Source organism: Tachypleus tridentatus, chromosome 1, assembly GCF_004210375.1.
Source record: "Tachypleus tridentatus isolate NWPU-2018 chromosome 1, ASM421037v1, whole genome shotgun sequence".
Taxonomy (NCBI): domain Eukaryota; kingdom Metazoa; phylum Arthropoda; class Merostomata; order Xiphosura; family Limulidae; genus Tachypleus; species Tachypleus tridentatus.
This window is the reverse complement of record NC_134825.1, coordinates 111,773,184-111,793,947: the sequence shown is the minus strand read 5'-3', so window position 1 is coordinate 111,793,947 and position 20,764 is coordinate 111,773,184. Positions and strand designations below refer to the sequence as shown.

The 20,764-nt window shown below is 34.7% G+C and overlaps 1 pseudogene across 1 annotated transcript; it reads left to right on the top strand.

Annotated features, from left to right (window-relative positions):
* Positions 1-287: 287 nt before the first annotated feature.
* On the top strand, positions 288-17,518 carry LOC143258526 (guanine nucleotide-binding protein G(o) subunit alpha-like; annotated as a pseudogene). Its single transcript, XR_013032338.1, has 4 exons — positions 288-1,121; positions 1,377-1,419; positions 12,226-12,367; positions 17,357-17,518. The product of XR_013032338.1 is annotated as a guanine nucleotide-binding protein G(o) subunit alpha-like (transcript).
* Positions 17,519-20,764: the final 3,246 nt, after the last annotated feature.

Here is a 20,764-nt window from a genome sequence, read left to right as displayed (position 1 = left end):
GGAATAATCACGGACAGCATTGTTACTTATTAACAACAACTGCTAATCGTTCTGACGGAACAGTCACGGAAAACATTGTTACTACAGTGCAAACCAAGGAAGACTACACCGTAAAGTTTCCCAGACACTAACATGTAATCCCACCATTAACAATCAACCGTGAATAAAGTTGAATGGTATTTTCACACAAATTAGTATCATTTTATTTATTATATATATAGGTGGAGCTGCATGATGCTTTCTCCACCTGCGCGTGCTTGTACCCGCGCGCAGATGTTACAGACGAACTTATGCAGCCATAACAGCTGTGACACGGTTTGTGGGTGTACTTTTTTTCTGATAGATTACTGTGAGTTACCAGATTCAACCTTCTCTTTACGTCGTTCGGCACGACCTATTTGAAACAACATATTTATAAACATAAATAGCATTTTAAAATATTCGTGTTTTATTAACACAACAGTTGAACAGTGTCCTCTAATGTCAGCAGTTTCTTTATGAACGGCATTTTCGTGTTTATTGTTGTTGTTGTTCGGTGAAAATATGATGCACGAAAATCAGGTAAAACAACAGAATCATATTTGAGCGATCCGACAATATACCGTTTTCGCGAGGTTAAAACGCGCTGTCATAGTTCGTTTCTGTAACAAACACAGTGGACTGTGACGTCACCACTCTGCAAGGCTCCATGATGCGGGACTATGGCAACCGTTCCCTGATTGGATATTGCTTTTCCTCCTTATTCCTGGCAGCCACATCGTAGCTGATTTCGCTTTGTTTTTTTCTGTGAAACTGTGAGGCCTTTTTTTATTTTTTATTTTCGTTGCGATAAGGCCCACAGAACAAGTAGAGATAATACTTGGATACCAAGCGGTGGGATAGCCTATAGGTTTCCAACAGAAGTTGGACATTTAAACACGTTTACCGAAGCGCGCATCCAGAAACGAAGAAAGCTCAGATTGATGGTGTGAGGGAAAGCCGACGTCCACGTCACTGCGGCCGTCATGGGCTGTGCAATGAGTGCGGACGAGAGAGCTGCTCTCACTAGAAGCAAACAGATAGAGAAAACCTTAAGGAAGATGGTTTACAGGCGGCAAAGGATATTAAGTTACTGCTCCTCGGTAGGAGACCTCCTTTTCTTATTAAACTTATTGGTAAATTTCGGTTATAACTTCGAAACGTTCATTTCTAGTTCTTTTGTTTTCCAAATGGTAGAGGTATTTTAGAGTAATTTGATTTATAAATTACTGCTCATGCAATGACACCATACAATGTCAACTCTCTTCCAAATAACGGGAACTACTTGTAATCTATAAACTTATATAATCTATTGTACGACCTGTGAGATTTCTAACACTGGTTATTCTCTTGTACAGGTGCCGGAGAATCGGGAAAAAGCACAATCGTTAAGCAGATGAAGTGAGTTGTGTTTCTATTTATTATATGTACAGTACATAAAGTGAGTTGTGTTTCTATTTATTATATGTACAGTACATAAAGTGAGATATGTTTCTATTTATTATATGTACAGTACATAAAGTGAGTTGTGTTTCTATTTATTATATGTACAGTACACATAGTGAGTTGTGTTTCTATTTATTATATGTACAATACATAAAGTGAGTTGTGTTTCTATTTATTATACGTACAGTACATAAAGTGAGTTGTGTTTCTATTTATAATATGTACAGTACACATAGTGAGTTGTGTTTCTATTTATTATATGTACAGTACACATAGTCAGTTGTGTTTCTATTTATTATATGTACAATACATAAAGTGAGTTGTGTTTCTATTTATTATACGTACAGTACATATAGTGAGATGTGTTTCTATTTATTATATGTACAGTACATATAGTGAGATGTGTTTCTATTTATTATATGTACAGTACATAAAGTGAGTTGTGTTTCTATTTATTATACGTACAGTACATAAAGTGAGTTGTGTTTCTATTTATAATATGTACAGTACATTTAGTGTTTCTATTTATTATATGTACAGTACATAAAGTGAGTTGTGTTTACATTTATTATATGTACAGTAGGTGAAGTGAGTTGTGTTTCCATTTATTATATACACATAAAATAGTTGTGTTTCTATTTATAATATGTAAACATGAGTTGAGTTATCCATTTATTTATTATATGTACAGTACATAAAGTGAGTGAGTTGTGTTTTTATTATATATACAGTACATAAATTTATTATATGTACAGTACATAAAGTGAGTTGTGTTTCCATTTATTATATGTACAGTACATATAGTGAGTTGTGTTTCTATTTATTATATGTACAGTACATATAGTGAGTTGTGTTTCTATTTATTATATGTACAGCACATAAAGTGAGTTGTGTTTCTATTTATTATATGTACAGTACATAAAGTGAGTTGTGTTTCTATTTATTATATGTACAGTACACAAAGTGAATTGTGTTTCTATTTATTATATGTACAGTAGATATAGTGAGTTGTGTTTCTATTTATTATATGTACAGTACATATAGTGAGTTGTGTTTCTATTTATTATATGTACAGTATATAAAGTGAGTTGTGTTTCTATTTATTATATGTACAGTATCTAAAGTGAGTTGTGTTTCCATTCATTATATGTATGGTACATAAAGTGAGTTCTGTTTCTATTTATTATATGTACAGTACATGAAGTGAGTTGTGTTTCTATTCATTATATGTACAGTACATAAAGTGAGTTGTGTTTCTATTTATTATATGTACAGTACATATAGTGAGTTGTGTTTCTATTTATTATATGTACTGTACATAAAGTGAGTTGTGTTTCTATTTATTATATGTACAGTACATAAAGTGAGTTGTGTTTCTATTTATTATATGTACAGTACATAAAATTGAGATGTGTTTCTATTTATTATATGTACAGTTCATATAGTGAGTTGTGTTTCTATTTATTATATGTACAGTACATAAAGTGAGTTGTGTTTTTATTTATTATGTGTACAGTAGGTGAAGTGAGTTGTGTTTCTATTTATTATATGTACAGTACATAAAGTGAGTTGTGTTTCTATTTAATATATGTAAAGTACATATAGTGAGTTGTGTTTCTATTTATTATATGTACAGTACATAAAGTGAGTTGTGGTTCTATTTATTATATGTACAGTACATATAGTGAGTTGTGTTTCTATTTATTATATGTACAGTACATATGTACAGTACATTTAGTGTTTCTATTTATTATATGTACAGTACATATGTGCAGTACATTTAGTGTTTCTATTTATTATATGTACAGTACATAAAGTGAGTTGTGTGTCCATTTATTATATGTACGGTACATAAAGTGAGTTGTTTCCATTTATTATATGTACAGTACATATAGTGAGTTGTGTTTCCTTTATTACATGTACAGTAGGTGAAGTGAGTTTTGTTTTCACTTGTTACATGTACAGTAGTTAAAATGAGTTGTGGTTTCACTTATTACATGTACAGTAGTTAAAGTGGGCTGTGTTTCTCTGTATTATATGTATAATTTACCCATAACAGCTGATTCTAAAAGTTTAATGAAACTATACAGATCCATGTCTTAAACCAAGTGAAAAGTACGTCTGTTCATGAGATTTGTTAACACGTAACATGTGATTTGTCTTCTTGTGATAATAGGAAAATAGTATGTTTAACTAATTATATTAGTCTATTCATATATTGGATTTGCCCTTTAATATATGGGATTTACTTGTTTATACATGGGATTATTCTATTCACATATGAAAGTAAATTTTGAATACACTGGATTAGTCTGTTCATGTGTGAGATTAATTGTTTCACATACTGCATTAGTCTGTTCATATGTGAGATTAGTTGTTTCACATACTGTATTAGTCTGTTCATATGTAAGATTAGTTGTTTCACATACTGTATTAGTCTGTTCATATGTGAGATTAGTTGTTTCATACACTGTATTAGTCTGTTCGTATGTAAGATTAGTTGTTTCACATACTGTATTAGTCTGTTCATGTGTGAGATTAGTTGTTTCACATACTGCATTAGTCTGTTCATATGTAAGATTAGTTGTTTCATACACTGTATTAGTCTGTTCATATGTGAGATTAGTTGTTTCACATACTCCATTAGTCTGTTCTTATGTGAGATTAGTTGTTTCATACACTGTATTAGTCTGTTCATATGTGAGATTAGTTGTTTCACATACTGTATTAGTCTGTACATATGTGAGATTCGTTGTTTCACATACAGTATTAGTCTGTTCATATGTGAGATTAGTTGTTTCACATACTGTATTAGTCTGTTCATATGTGAAATTCGTTGTTTCACATACTGTATTAGTCTGTTAATATGCGAGATTAGTTGTTTCACATACTGTATTAGTCTGTTCATATGTGAGATTAGTTGTTTCATAGACTGAATTAGTCTGTTCATATGTGAGATTAGTTATTTCATACACTGGATTACATTGTTCATACATGGAATTAGTCAGTTTACATCTATATAAATAATGTGTTTGCTTTCGTCCGTCCTGAACTTTTCTCTCAAATTTCTCGATCAAACACAACAAATCTCATATCGTTAGAGGCTTTCTTCCCAGCAGTCCAGATTGTGTATTGGTGTTTTATATTCAGGATTACCTTACGTGATCTGTCCTTAGTTAAACTTTTCATTGCATCTAGTATGGTACACAATGGTTTTGCGATCAAGTGACGACTAGCTTCGATCTAGACTTCATGTTTTTTCATTTGCAAAATATTTCACACAAACATACCTTAACCCACGTACAATTTCCTAAAAAATGAACATTATACTAAATACAGTTACTATGGGTTCTCTCTCTTTATTTAGGTGTAAAACACGCATGCACAGTTCGTTCAAAACCATATGTTTATCACTTTATAAACACGCTTTCAGACTTTCTGCATAGACAGCTAAGTTTGCTTTCATTGCAACTTCATATTTACTTTACTTTTCAATAAGTTAGTTTCGGGTTCGTTTCAGAGACTGCTATAGACTGGTTTTATTCTTCGTTTTGGTAAGTTTTTGTGTCTTAACAAATAAAACCGTGTCGTACACTGAACGAAGCTAACTGTTTCGTGATCACTACACTATCGTAAATACCATTACTTTACTGTAATTAATCTGTTCATACTACCACAAACTTAGAGTTACGGTTTGTGTTTTAGTAAAACACTGCTGCAGAAACGCTGTAATACAAAACGTCGAGTATCCAATCAAAGTAAAATAACAAATTGATCGGTGTTATGAATTCGTTTTGGTTAGTATTAAAATATTCTGTTTATACACGTATAGGATTGACCGTCATTATAACGCCCCCATGGCTGTAAGGGCGAGCACGTTTGGTGTGACGGGGATTCGAACCCACGACTCTCAGGTTATGAGTCGACTGCCTTAACCACCTGGCCATGCTGGACCACGACAGACGAGACACATATTATTTACAATATTTTCGCCTTTACACACATCACATATTTTAAAAATAACGCGTGTATTTTCTTTCATTTTACAATAGAAGTAGCACTAGTGTTCTCTAGAGTTTTATGTTTCCTTTCGTAAAGGTTGTAGTGATTTTAGAGAAACACACACACACACAAAAGTCGTCTTTCGAAAGAAATATACATCAGAAAATGAATACGAAACAAACCTGTATAAGTTATCAAGACAAACAAACAAAAATACACTAAACAAACAAATATTTATTCCTTCTTTCTCAGCACCGAAAGACAGTCGTTTCTAAAGACCGAACGTCACGAACACAGGCAGCCATCACGAGAAGGAAAATCGATTGTTACTTTAGGGCTGCCCTTGACGCCATGTCGTCGAGTTAAACTTCTCCTTTGAGCTCACTTGCGCGGCGGTGAAACACTACCCGCTGCTACAGCCTCGTGGTTCTTGCTAACCTTCAGTTTCTGTGGCCTGTTTCATGTATTCATACATATATTATCTTTCGAACACGATAGTGTTTACTGAAACTTGCTTTCTTATTTTCTGCTCTCAGATAGCCGTTCTTGATTTATTGATTTATTTTGTTTTTCATAAATTTTCGAAACGTCTGTCCAAAACAACGGTAGACAAAACATCTGTGATTCACCTTTCAAAAGTCGTCTACCCGCGTAAGAATACAGTTAAAACAAATTAACGATTTTAACATTACATAAATGTATCTTAGAAGAACTGTGTCGTTTATTTTCCTCTATTTCTTTCAATTTTTCCTCTTTCTTATCTTGTTGTTGTTGTTTTCAAATCACACACACACTTGTTTCTAAACGTCATATTCTCTTAAATCAAGAAATATTTTATGCAGCAAAGAGTTTTCATTGTTCTGTTTCGTGACATAATTCTACTTATTTTAATATTAGCAAACTCAAGATATGAGTAGCAAAAAAAACCTTATTACTGACGCTGTTTACAGCATATCAACTTGTAAGGTATCTCAATAAAGATTGTGATATTTGAAGTCTTACTAGAAACAAATGTTTATTTGAGGTAGCAAACGTCTCCTTGGTATTTATTGTTGTAAATCGTAACAGTCTAAACAAACTTAAGGTTTTACGACTGTTATGAACAGTAACACTATAAACAATATTATTGTTTTGTCATTGTTGTAACTGTTGCAACTTAAACAGTTCTCAGTGTTGTAAACTAAAACCATCTCATAGTCTTTAGGTTTAACGTATGGGTAAATTGTACCAATCTAAACAATATTAAAGTTTTGTGATTGTTTTAAACATTAAACAGTCTGAAGCTTTATCATTGGTTTAAATGTAACAATTTAAACATTGTAGGTTTTAACATACCTGTACGGAGTCTTCAGGTTTTATAGTTGTAAATCAGAACACTGAACAATATTAAAGTTTTGTAATTGTTGTATGTAAGCCGAGACGCTTTAAACAGTTTTTGCTATACGAAAACACACACACTTATTTCTTTTGTCCAACATGGTGCCGGGCTAAGGTACAAAAGGTCCAAGTTTCACGCCGAGATATGGCAGAACAAGCCCCAAATTTTCATTGGTAGGAACGGTATAAAAATGACAGGCAATCATCTTTCCGATTAAAATCCTTGTGTAAGTGGATTCTGTTGATTTGCTCGTTGGTTAAAAGTTCGATATTAGGGACAACATGTATCTGTCGCATATTTAATACCACTTTTGCCTCTTCAACTGTAGGTGGCTAAATTTTCCATCACATAAAAATAACTGATTACATTATTAATAAATTATGGTTTTCAATATCTGGATTTCTGGACGACGAAAAGGAACATTCCTGCTCCCAAACAAACACCAACAAAGCAGGGATTTGTTTAAAAGGCACAAAAGGAGACAGTTATGGATGTACAGGAACTACAAGGCCACCACTGAAATAAGTGATCACCATCAAATCCCTAAAACCTCACGTAGAATCAACATATGGTGTCACCGATATTTGTGGAAATCTGCTGCAAAAGGAAATGTTGGTTTTGACGGATGGTGAGCGGAAACAATCCTACAGTTATCCATTTACATCGCATCCTGGATGATCAGCTCTTGTCATGGCTACATATGGTTTCCACATCAATAACATTTTGCAAGATGCTGATGGATCATTATTGCTTCCCTCAAGTAACACAGGGAAGGAATTAGAAGACAAGAACTTCCCTGGTCTGCTTTAAGAAATCCACCCCACATAGACAGAGCCACCAACATAATATTTGAAAGTGACTCGCAGATTGTACTATTTAAAATTCAGAGTGATTGGTGCCCAGATGGATACTGGAAGCAAACCAACTCCATATTAAGACCGCCGCTTTGGTATTTGTTAGAGACCATGTACAGATAAAACTAAACAAGGAAACAGACAAGTTTGTAAAAGAAATTCGTATACCGAATCCTGCACAACTCTAATGAAAGGATATCAACTTTCTCTGCATTACTAACACAACAACAGCAACCAGGAAAAATGTTCATCCACAGAAAGAATGAGACATCAATAATAACGACAACCATGGATGGTGTTCATCCTCAGAAGGATAACGACAACCATGGATGGTGTTCATCCTCAGAAGGATAACGTCAACCATGGAAGATGTCCATCCACAGAAGGAATGGAACTTCAACAATGGCAACCACAGAAGGTGTTCATCATCAGAAGGATAACGTCAACCATGGAATATCTTCATCCACAGAAGAAATGGAATTTCGATAACTTCAACCATGGAAGATGCCCATCCACAGAAGGAATGGAACTTCAACAATGGCAACCACAGAAGGTGTTCATCCACAGAAGGATAACGTCAACCATGGAATATCTTCATCCACAGAAGAATTGGAACTTCAACAATGGCAACCACAAAAGGTGTTCATCCACAGAATGAATGGGACTGTGTGGTGTAACTATGAAAACGAAAGGTAAAGAATCAGTAGAATAAGAGATCACTTGATAACTTCAGTAAAATAATTCTTTACTACTTTCCGCGAAGCCTTCAGAAATTGTATCCTGGCACTCAACTCAATTCATCTGATCAACGCTCATCAAAAGTATTAGGTTAAGTTTTCAATAATATTTCCTTTGTAAAGGTCTGTAGAAAACTTGAGTAACACCAGTCTATCTTTAAACTTCCATTTTCCATCCATTCTTTAGTTCTTAAGCGAGATGCTTCATAGAGTGATGAAGACATTTTCCATAACATTGATGACACTAGATGAACTATACGTTAAAAGTTGAGTTCCTCTTATGCCGAGATGACATAAAGGATTCAGTACTTAAACTACGATTAACTGCTACAAAAACTGGTTGATAGTATCTCGCAGGTAAACACCAGTTAAAAGGTGGGTAGACTGGAATAATTGGGATAATATATCTTACTCAAGGACACCATGTCATTGACTAGTTTCGAACCAGAAACCAAATAGCTACGAGTTCAAAGCGTGAGACCGCTAGGACACTCTATTCCCACTAAACAGAGTATAACTAATAGAAATCATTGGTTCAGAGTGACCTATGTGATATTCAGAAGAAGTGAGGAAGCTGAAAAGCCTTCCAAAGGAATTTTCTAAAACTTGAAATGACGTCATTTCATTCGTTCAGAATGTTGATGCAAATATATACAAGATAGTAACTTCATTAGGTTATGGACGGATAGACTAGAAAAGGACAACTAAACAGGGTCCACTTCCAACCCTTCAGCCAATTTTATCTCACTGAATAATAGGATGTGACTAATATTATAGCGCATCCACGGTCCCAAAACTGCGGAGCGCGTTTTCGTGGAAAGAGCGAACGCGAACTGTAATCCCTCTAATTCACAGTCTTAGCACGCAAAACACTTGACTGATACGAAAAAGAGTAAAAAACCTTCAAACTCAAATGACTAGATATTTTAGTTGTCAAAATGTCCACACAATTACTTTGGTAAATTAACATTACCATGAAGAACTAATTCTGTAGCAGATATTTTTATCCTTTCTAATGCACTATAGACCAATTAACAAAAGAAATTGCCGTTATAAAAAATACTTTGCGTTGGAAATCAGCCCATCAATCAGAAGGACAGAATCACGATGGTGCGAAATTTAATGTTTCTACTGATAAATTTAACAACTGCTGTATTTTAGTAGTTAACCCTCAAATCTCTAGGACTAGTAAGAGTAGAACTGGTTCTACTGGTGAAAATAACTACTGTTTCTGTTGGTTAGCTACCCTCTATCCTCTAGGACTAGTAACAGTAGAACTGGTTTGACTGGTTATGATAACTACAGTTTCTGTTGGTTAGCTACCCTCTATCCTCTAGGACTAGTAACAGTATAACTGGTTTGACTGGTAAAGATAACTACTGTTTCTGTTGGTTAGCTACCCTCTATCCTCTAGGACTAGTAACAGTAGAACTGGTTCAACTGGTAAAGATAACAACTACTGTTTCTGTTGGTAGCTAACCCTCTAATCTCTAGGACTAGTAACAGTATATCTGGTTCTATTGGTAAAAATAACTACTGTTTATGTTGGTTAGCTACCCTCTATCCTCTAGGACTAGTAACATTAGAACTGGTTCGACTGGTAAAGATAACTACTGTTTCTGTTGGTTAGCTACCCTCTATCCTCTAGGACTAGTAACAGTAGAACTGGTTCAACTGGTAAAGATAACAACTACTGTTTCTGTTGGTAACTAACCCTCTAATCTCTAGGACTAGTAACGGTATATCTGGTTCTATTAGTAAAAATAACTACCGTTTCTGTTGGTACTAACCCTCTAATCCCTAGGACCAGTAAAATATATCTGGTTCTATTGGTAAAAGTATCTACCGTTTCTGTTGGTAGCTAACCCTCTAATCCCTAGGACTAGAAAGCGTATATCTGGTTCTATTGATAAAAATAACTATCGTTTCTGTTGGTAGCTAACCCTTTAATCTCTAGGACTAGTAACGGTATATCTGGTTCTATTAGTAAAAATAACTACCGTTTCTGTTGGTACCTAACCCTCTAATCCCTAGGACCAGTAAAAATATATCTGGTTCTATTGGTAAAAGTATCTACCGTTTCTGTTGGTAGCTAACCCTCTAATCCCTAGGACTAGAAAGCGTATATCTGGTTCTATTGATAAAAATAACTATCGTTTCTGTTGGTAGCTAACCCTCTAATCTCTAGGACTAGTAACGGTATATCTGGTTCTATTAGTAAAAATAACTACCGTTTCTGTTGGTACCTAACCCTCTAATCCCTAGGACCAGTAAAAATATATCTGGTTCTATTGGTAAAAGTATCTACTGTTTCTGTTGGTAGCAAACCCTCTAATCACTAGGACTAGTAACAATATATCTGGTTCTATTGGTAAAAATAACTACCGTTTCTGTTGGTAGCTAACCCTCTAATCCGTGGGACTAGTAACAATATATCTGGTTCTATTAGTAAAAATAACTACCGTTTCTGTTGGTACCTAACCCTCTAATCCCTAGGACTAGTAAAAATATATCTGGTTCTATTGGTAAAAATATCTACCGTTTCTGTTGGTAGCTAACCCTCTAATCCCTGGGACTAGTAACAATATATCTGGTTCTATTGGTAAAAATAACTACCATTTCTGTTGGTTAGCTACCCTCTATCCTCTAGGACTAGTAACAGTAGAACTGGTTCGACTGGTAAAGATAACTAATGTTTCTGTTGGTAGCTAACCCTCTAATCTCTAGGACTAGTAACAGTATATCTGGTTCTTCTGGTAAAAATAACTACGGTTTCTTTTGGTAGCAAACCCTCTAATCACTAGCACTAGTAACAATATATCTGGTTCTATTGGTAAAAATAACTACCGTTTCTGTTGGTAGCTAACCCTCTAATCCGTAGGACTAGTAACAATATATCTGGTTCTATTAGTAAAATTAACTACCGTTTCTGTTGGTAGCTAACCCTCTAATCCCTAGGACCAATAACAATATATCTGGTTCTATTGGTAAAAATAACTACCGTTTCTGTTGGTAGCTAACCCTCTAATCCCTAGGACTAGTAACAATATATCTGGTTCTATTGGTAAAAATAACTATCGTTTCTGTTGGTAGCTAACCCTCTAATCCCTAGGACTAGTAACAGTATATCTGGTTCTATTGGTAAAAATAACTACCGTTTCTTTTGGTAGCTAACCCTCTAATCCAAGGACTAGTAACAGTATATCTGGTTCTATTGGTAAAAATAACTACCGTTTCTGTTGGTAGCTAACCCTCTAATCCCTAGGACTAGTAACAGTATATCTGGTTCTATTGGTAAAAATAACTACCGTTTCTGTTGGAAAGATCCACTAAAGGATTTCAAACCATGTACTAATGATCCACTAAAGGATTTTAAACCATGTACTAATGATCCACTAAAGGATTTTAAATCATGTACTAAAGATCCAGTAAAGGATTTTAAATCATGTACTAAAGATCCACTAAAGGATTTTATATCATGTACTAAAGATCCACTAAAGGATTTTGACTCCATTTTTATTCTTATACCAACGTTCTAGTATTTAATTTTTAACGCTAATTTTTGAAGTTATTTCTAAAGCTCTAATAATTAACTTTACAATATTTTAAAGATTATGGCACCAAATATCGAGTAATTATTTTTGCAACAATTCTAACTGTTCTAAATATCTTATTATTCATAACTTTCTCCTGTAGTTTCAATAATTACGTTTTCTACACCATTTTCTGTGTTTGTTACTAAAGGTCCAGTAACCAGTTTTATACTAAAGTTTACTTTTTTACCCACCAGGATTATCCATGACAGCGGATTCACACAAGAAGATTTCCGCCAGTATAAACCTGTTGTTTACAGTAACACTGTGCAGTCTCTGGTAGCCATCCTTCGTGCTATGCCTAACTTAGGAATCGGTTTCAGCAACAACGAGAGAGGTGTGTTCTGAAAATTTGTTTTATGTGAATATCAACCGACAGTTCATAACCAGAATAATAGATATACACATATTTAGGTTCCACCACGTCTAGCTGTCGATTCTTTCCAATTAACAAAAAAATGAATTTCTCAATGTTCTTACATTTTCACTGGATGTTTAGATTATTATGTTTAAAGTTTATAAGAGTTATAAATCTCACTGAACATTAACATGATTAGATTAATTATAATTTATAGTTCTACCATTCACTGAACATTAACATGATTAGATTTATTATAATGTATAGTTCTACCACTCACTGAATATTAACATGATTAGATTTATTATAATGTATAGTTCTACCACTCACTGAACATTAACATGATTAGATTTATTATAATTTATAGATCTACCACTCACTGAAGATTAACATGATTAGATTTATTATAATGTATAGTTCTACCACTCACTGAACATTAACATGATTAGATTTATTATAATTTATAGATCTATCACTCACTGAAGATTAACATGATTAGATTTATTATAATGTATAGTTCTACCACTCACTGAACATTAACATGATTAGATTTATTATAATTTATAGTTCTACCACTCACTGAAGACACAATAAATCCTTTACGTTTTATCCAAATTAACATTTAATATCGTTTTAGGTAAATTACGATAGTTTCTAAAAAAATGTTATCCCAATGTTTCATTGATTATATCAATATTTTATCATGTTTTCTTATATATTATTATTATTTCGTATTGGAAACCGTGTGTTTATTTCGCAACTTGGTTAGAAGCAAATGTCTTATTCGTTACATTTTGATATTTTTACTTTGTTTATTTTTTTATTCTGGTGTTCTCTTTGACGTCAGCACGAAGACTAGCGTGCTGTGTGCGCAAGACCACCAGAAAGAATAATCGATTATTTCATTTAGTTGAGCTCGGCCAGTTTGATGAAAAGAAGAACAGGCAACAAAAGTATTTCAAAACGTATAAAACATTCAAATCAAGTGTTCACACGTGAAGACGGTTAAAGTTATTTAAAGTTCCATCTATAACTTGTCAAAACTCTTCCTTGTAGTTTAAAATGTTGCTTATTTATGTGACGTTTAACATGTGGCTGATATCGTGAACGAGTTGCTAAGACGACAACAAAATCAAAATCGGTTACGAGAATGCGGAAATATGTACACATAGATAAACACACAAACATATATATATATATAAACTGAAATAGTAGTGATTATACAGTTATTGGTTTGATTTGATTTAGTTTGAATTTTGCGCAAAGCTGCATGAGGGCTATCTGCCCTAGCCGTCCCTAATTTAGCAGTGTAAGACTAGAGGGAAGGCAGCTAGTCATCACCACCCACCGCCAACTCTTGGGCTACTCTTTTACCAACGAATGGTGGGATTGACCGTCACATTATAACGCCCACACGGCTGATAGGGCAAGCATGTTTGGTGCGACGAGGATTCGAACCCGCGACCCTCAGATTACGAGTCGAATGCCTTTTCCCGCCTAGCCATGCCAGGCCTTAAATTGTTGATTGTTTACACTATGAAATAAGAAGGTACAAGTCATGTTAACTAGCTTGTCTTTTGATAAGGAGTAAACATTGTTGTTTGAACTGTAAGACTATTAACACAGTTTGCAACAACACATACATCGTAACAATATCTTATACATAAACAGAACTAATCGAACTGGTCTATTACGTAAACCGACAGACCGGAAATACAGCGCCAGCTAGCTGAGGTTGTGAGAGGTGTTTCTTAAAAAACTAATAGACGGCTTCGTACAGAACACAAAGAAATACGTTAAGATCGTATCGAACGTTGATAAATAAGCGAATATCGTGGTTAACTCTGACTGTTACTCCAATATCGTAATTCATTCTAAGAAATATTTCAAAATAATAAGGGACATTGAAAAATACGTCACTATCACAAAATACCCTTCATGAACTCTTCTAACTGTATTGGGTATTCAGTTAGCGAAATGTAGAATACTGTTCAGGTACTGTAATGTATAACAGTGTCATAATGTTCAGGTACTGTAATGTGTAACAGTGTCATAATGTTCAGGTACTGTAATGTATAACAGTGTCATAATGTTCAGGTACTGTAATGTATAATAGTGTCATTAGCATAAGTCATATCCCAGTCCACTACTTTACTTGTGCTGTACCTGCCCTAGTGACTTCTTGTCAAGTCTGTTAACCTGAGTGTTCGTGTTTCTCCTTTCGTTACTGGAATCTTCTCTCCACATTTTGGATACGATAGTAACCCCAAAGTTGGCGGTGAGTGCTGTCGACTAGCTTCTTTACCTCTAGTCTTTCAGTTCAAAATTAATGGCATCTGTTTACCAAGAACTCTCGTGCAGCTTTGCGCGAAAATTCTAAAACAATCAAACAAACATCCATTAACAGTGTAGAAAGTTAAAATTCAAACAGTATATGAAAACAGACAAAAAAACACGTTCACTTTCAAATTAAAAAGTTTGTAATTTTGACGAGATCCACAATTGAAATAATGCAATCATATCTTAATCAACATAAGACGATAAGAATTGTAAACATGTTAATTCTTTAAAATAGCATCATGCTTGACGGGTTGTTCAGGGGTGGATAAAGGATTTTTTGGTGGGGGTATGATCGACTAAGTAACAGTGACTTAAACCCGACCCCAAGTAAACTTTTCCTTGTTACTGAAACGTAAATTTCATGTAGTTAATTTAGAAACAAATAAAAGAAACATATATGACTATAAACTCTCATCTACTGATTTTGTTTTAAAATATCAAGTTATAAGTAATCGTACAGCACTATACTGAATCACACAACATAGTGCATGTGACAATGAACTTTCATATATTCCTAAATAACATGTTACAAGTAAACATACAGCATTTAGGCTTATAGCAGTATATCAAATCACGTACACAACATATTAACATAAACTCTTTAACACCACGGTACATATGACCATGTACTATCATTCATATCAAAACACTTCTGAAAGGAAGTGACGACCCAGTGGGTTGATCTAGCCAATACTATAAAGTCACTAGGTCAGAGGTCAATTTAGTTATGGTCAGACAGTAGCTCCTTGTTCCTGGAGAAATCCCACTCAGTGGTCTACGTAATCAAAAATATTCTAATTGAGATTATCAGTATTTTATATTTCTTATTTCTCATTAACCTACACAATTTTGGTATGGCTAGTGAGGGGTTCATCCCCTGTGTATCCATCCCTGGGGTTGTTTGCATTTTCGTTACCTCTGAAAATATCTCCAGTATAAAACGAGTTCGTTGAAAAATATTCTATTTCAAATTATGAAATAAAGATCTGTATCGATTGTTATTGTCCACTCGTTCTAGCCCTTGTCACCTTTCAGCCATTTGGTATTTCTCTTCTTAGCCATAAATATACAATTTCAAAATCAGAAGATAAACTACAAGAAGGTGAAATGAAACGGTGATATTTTCGCGAGTGTGCAAACGAAGTGTTAATTTTGAAAATTTCGCGTTTGATCTACGGGCATTTCATAAGGGTGTAAATGTTAGGCTAATATAATGTATAATGACAAACCAATGACTAGTTTTAAACAGATAGCTCCAGTTGCCGTACGTAATGTTTTATATAATATACAAAACCAGAAGTTATAATTAATTGATTTTCAGGACTAAACGACTGTCTGACTAAATCTGACCTCGATACATGTATTATCCAGTCGTACAGCTTGATATAAACCAAAGCTAGGCCTGCATGGTGGTATCTTCAAAACACGATTTGAATCGAGTAGTGTGATTGGTTCCAAAACATCTGCCGAAAAGTGTTCTAACTATGTGTTTTGAAACTGCGCATCAACCTATCAAAATACACAGTGAGTGATAAACTACATGTTAATACACGCTTCCCCAAAAAAAAAAAAAAAAAAACAAATATTTAATTATATGACTTGTTCAGATAACAGTGTATATTCAGTTGTGTGCAGAGTGTTCTGTATATTCATGGAAGTTTTCATACCCTAACTTTAACATAACAATTTCCCACAACAAACCCTTAAAAGCCTTCCGTCTAACAGCAATATTTAAACGAAAATGTTCTTTGGTTTCATAAAATGTAACTCAAACCTGTTTATAACACAACGGAACGAACGTGGGTTAAGCCACTTCGTGTCTAACTTAAGTACCTTTGTGTGTTTATTTCTATTCAAAATTTACAGATAAAAAAGCCACTATACTTGACTGGCTTTTTCTTCTTTATATACTTTACAGCCCAGTACAAATAGTAACATTTTAGTTTAAGGTCCAACAGGGAAACTGGGTGTTTTTTTTTCATTTTAAACAACATAAACAGTTGGTTTTTTAGGGTTTAACAATAAAGACAACGAGTTTTAGTCCGAATAATTTAAAGTGTTTTAATCCAATCTCTATATAAGATCGATCCCGGCCGCACCAAACATGCTCGCCCTTTCAGCCGTGGGGTCGTTATAATGATCGGTCAATCCCACTATTCGTTGTTAAAAGAGTAGCCCGAGAGTTGGCGGTGGGTGGTGATGACTAGCTACCTTCCCTCTAGTTTTACACTGCTAACTTAGGGACGGCTAGCAGAGATAGCCCTCGAGTAGCTTTGTGCGAAATTTAAAAAAAAATATATATATGTAAGATCGAATTTCTTAGGTCAACAAGACGGACACGTTTTCACGGCTACTTTATAAAGATTCAAGGTCACTTCGTCACAACTTTAAAATACATTCATGATTATTTCATGATTACTTTAAACACATTCACGTCTATTACGTATCAACTTTAAACATGTTCACAATTACTTCGTGACTACTGTAAACAGATTCACAATTAATGATGTGATTTGAAAAACATATTTTAAAGGATCATTATTAAATGCGACACCGCTTTATGTGTCACTACGACACCGCTTTACCAACACTAACTTTTGTTGTTGTTTTATCCTGTTATTTTATTTTAGGCTGATGCCAAGCTGGTGTTCGATGTCGTGTCTCGAATGGAAGACACTGAGCCGTTTTCTGAGGAATTACTTTCTGCTATGAAACGACTGTGGATGGATACAGGAGTTCAGGAGTGCTTCGGTCGATCCAATGAATATCAGCTTAATGACAGCGCCAAATAGTGAGTATATATGTGCGCGCGTGTATGTGTGTGTACATTTGTACTGTCTACATGAGGTTAAACTCAAGATTGAAAAATTACGTTTCGTTACCTTGGTTGTTTGTTATTACGCACGAGGCTGCAAAGTGGGCTATCTATTCTGCGACACCATGGGTATCGAAATCCGAATTTTAACCCTCATAAGACTCACCGTTGAACTACGTACAGTAGGTGATGCGTATCGTAACCAGAGGTTTTAAAGATGCTAATGACTGCAGATGGAGTTTGTTATAGGAATACAATATTGAGGTTCAAAACCTAAATTAATTTTACTTTGTTATGAATGTAATACCTTCTGTGCAATGCTGGATGGTTTTAGCTAAAGTGATTTTTTTTCCAACAGCTATTCATTTGATCAAAATAAATTGCGCAAACAGCAGGGTTTAGACGTGACCCAGTGCTTAACGTACCCGAGATGTGAATTGATATATTCATGGTTCGAGATCCGTTACTGCAAAACTTGCTCTACGCGTCAGGAGTGTGGGTATAAGGGCGATGGTCAAATTTCATCAGACAAGAGAAGCCCAACAGTTAGCTGTAAGAGCTAATGACCATCCACCAACCCTCTTGACCATCAGTTGAAAATTAGAGAGTTATGTGCAGTAACTCTTTGTGTAGTTGACAAAATATACACGTATAGACACTGCATTTACTTTGCTTTTTTTTCGTTTTATAAATTTTTACTAGATGTCACTAGTAGCAGAAATTAAATTGATGTCGTTGGAATTTTTTTTTTAAACAAACTGAGCAAGCATGCCAATAATCTGTTAAATACTATCAAATTTATATTTTCTAAACATCTCACCAGATGTCGCTTAATGTAGACTAAATTAGCGTCCTTGAAAAATTCGACTAAAGAAACTAAGCAAGTTCTCCAACAGTGCCTATTTTATAGTTACTAAAATTCCTTCTAGGGTGCAGGTCGCTTCATTGTCACTGTGATATCTTAGAACACAACTCTCACAAAACTACGGAATATGTCACTTAGTTTTAACTGATTCTTCCTCGTAGCCGCCATGTTGACGATTGAGAACAAAACAACAAAAGACATTCGAATGTGATTCTTTGCTGACTGATAAATTGTAGCATACTGGCAAGTAGGAAATTATAATGAAGACTGGTGAGGAAAGATCTGTTAGGGAAACCTTTCCTTTAAGTTGTGTTGGCGGAAATAAAGATGAAAAATGTTCATACACGAATATATCTAATGTTCATTCACGAATATATCTATAATAAATACATAACTTGGGTTTTGAGTTAACAAAACCACCCAAGTTACGTATTTAGTGGCTAACGGACCTTAATACACATATCTTAACCCAACTTGACACAAAACCTTGAGAGTGAACATAACACATATTTGAGAGTCAACACAACACATGTACTTGAGTAAACACAACATACATACTTGAGAGTAAAACATCACGTACTTGAGAGTTAACACAACACATCCTTGAGAGCTCACACAACACATATAGTCGAGAGTTAAAATAACATATATACTTGAGAGTTAACACAACATGGTTTTGTTCTTCAACAAACAAGAAACTAACGGAAGAGGGTGTTTATTACCAATGTGTACCCAAGTCACCTTGCTATCGATTTACGTTAACAGCGTGTATTAAAGTATCATGTTTTGAGGTGTTTACTGAAAGCGTGCTTCAGATAAACATCACGTGACTTCTTTACAGACCGGTAATCAAGCAGACGTAAAACAAGAACGGAATTATCGTTCAAGGTACATAAAATCTGGTGATATTTGATACCGCCATCTTAGATCCCGTATCAGTAATTAAACCATCGATTGTACTTTTCCTAAATAAAATAACATTGGTAAAATGTGTTTGTTTTCAATAACTAAGTAACTACTGCCTAAGTAACTAGGTTCCGTAACCTTCTGTTATCTAATGCCATATGGGTCGACCACATTTCTTCTTAAAGACAGAGCGAGAAAACACCGTAGATGTTACCATGGGAACCCTAGATATTATAGTGAATTTGCCCAGCGCATGCGCGTTCGGCTCTTTCCGATTAATGTAATGTAAATATGTTACTTCGTGTTTTCACTTTCTTTATCGGCTGGATTCTGTAGTGTTAAAATGTGGAATCTACTGTTACTCTTGATACATGACGGTTAAGTTTGTTTTCAATTTCGCGCAAAGCTACACGAGAGCTATCTGCTCTAGCCGTCCCTAATGTAGCAGTGTAACACTGGAGGGAAGGCACCTAGTCATCACCATCCATCGCCAATTCTTGGGCTACTCTTCTATCAACGAATAGTGGGATTGACTGTATATCATAACGCTCCCACGGCGGAAAGGTCGAACATGTTTGTTTGATTGCTTGTTTTAAATTTCGCTCAAAGTTACACGCGGGTTATCTGCGTTAGCCGTCCCTAATTTAGCAGTGTAAGTCTAGAGGAAGGCGCCTAGTCATCACCACCCACCGCCAACTCTTGGACTACTCTTTACCAACAAATAGTGGTACACGTCGGCGGAAACTCTCAACTTCTGCACCGTTTAACATTTCACAGATTGAAAACCGTCTCTGTTCCCCTCTCACAACTCTTTCGATATTTTTATTCGTTCACATTTGTTATCACACAACAACAGTTCTCTAAGACATTTATGTGGTGTTTATGTGGTTAGGTTTTGTATGTCTTTAATTTTGTGGTAGCGAGATACGAACCATGAATCACCAGATTCACAGGCTAGCTACACTACGCTCTGCCCTTGTATTCTTTTATTCAGCAAAACACGAATGAAAACGGTATTTTCGTATTGATAACACTGCGAAACACAAAGTTTATTCCTGGATAGTATGTGTTATTTCTTGACTGCTTATGTTGTAAAAGTACAGAAAATGACCATTATTCCCTTCAAACTTTGATTTTGTGACCTGGATAATGAAATTTAGAAATTAACCTATTTTCTATGTAAAACGGGCAAATTTGTACATTTTCATTTACATAAGGTCTGAATAAAACAACATATGAATCAAGATTTACATGCATTTATACTAAAGTTATACAAAAATGTTTAGAAGTGAGTAGCTTTTTCAGATTTGCGACTGTAATGTAAATCACTTTCACGTATCAGCCCCCAAATATAGTCTCCCATTATGTTTTTCTTATTCGCTCCCAGGTCACAAAACCAAAGTTTGAAGAGAAAATAGGTCTTTTCCATTTACTTTAGGCATAAGTAACTGT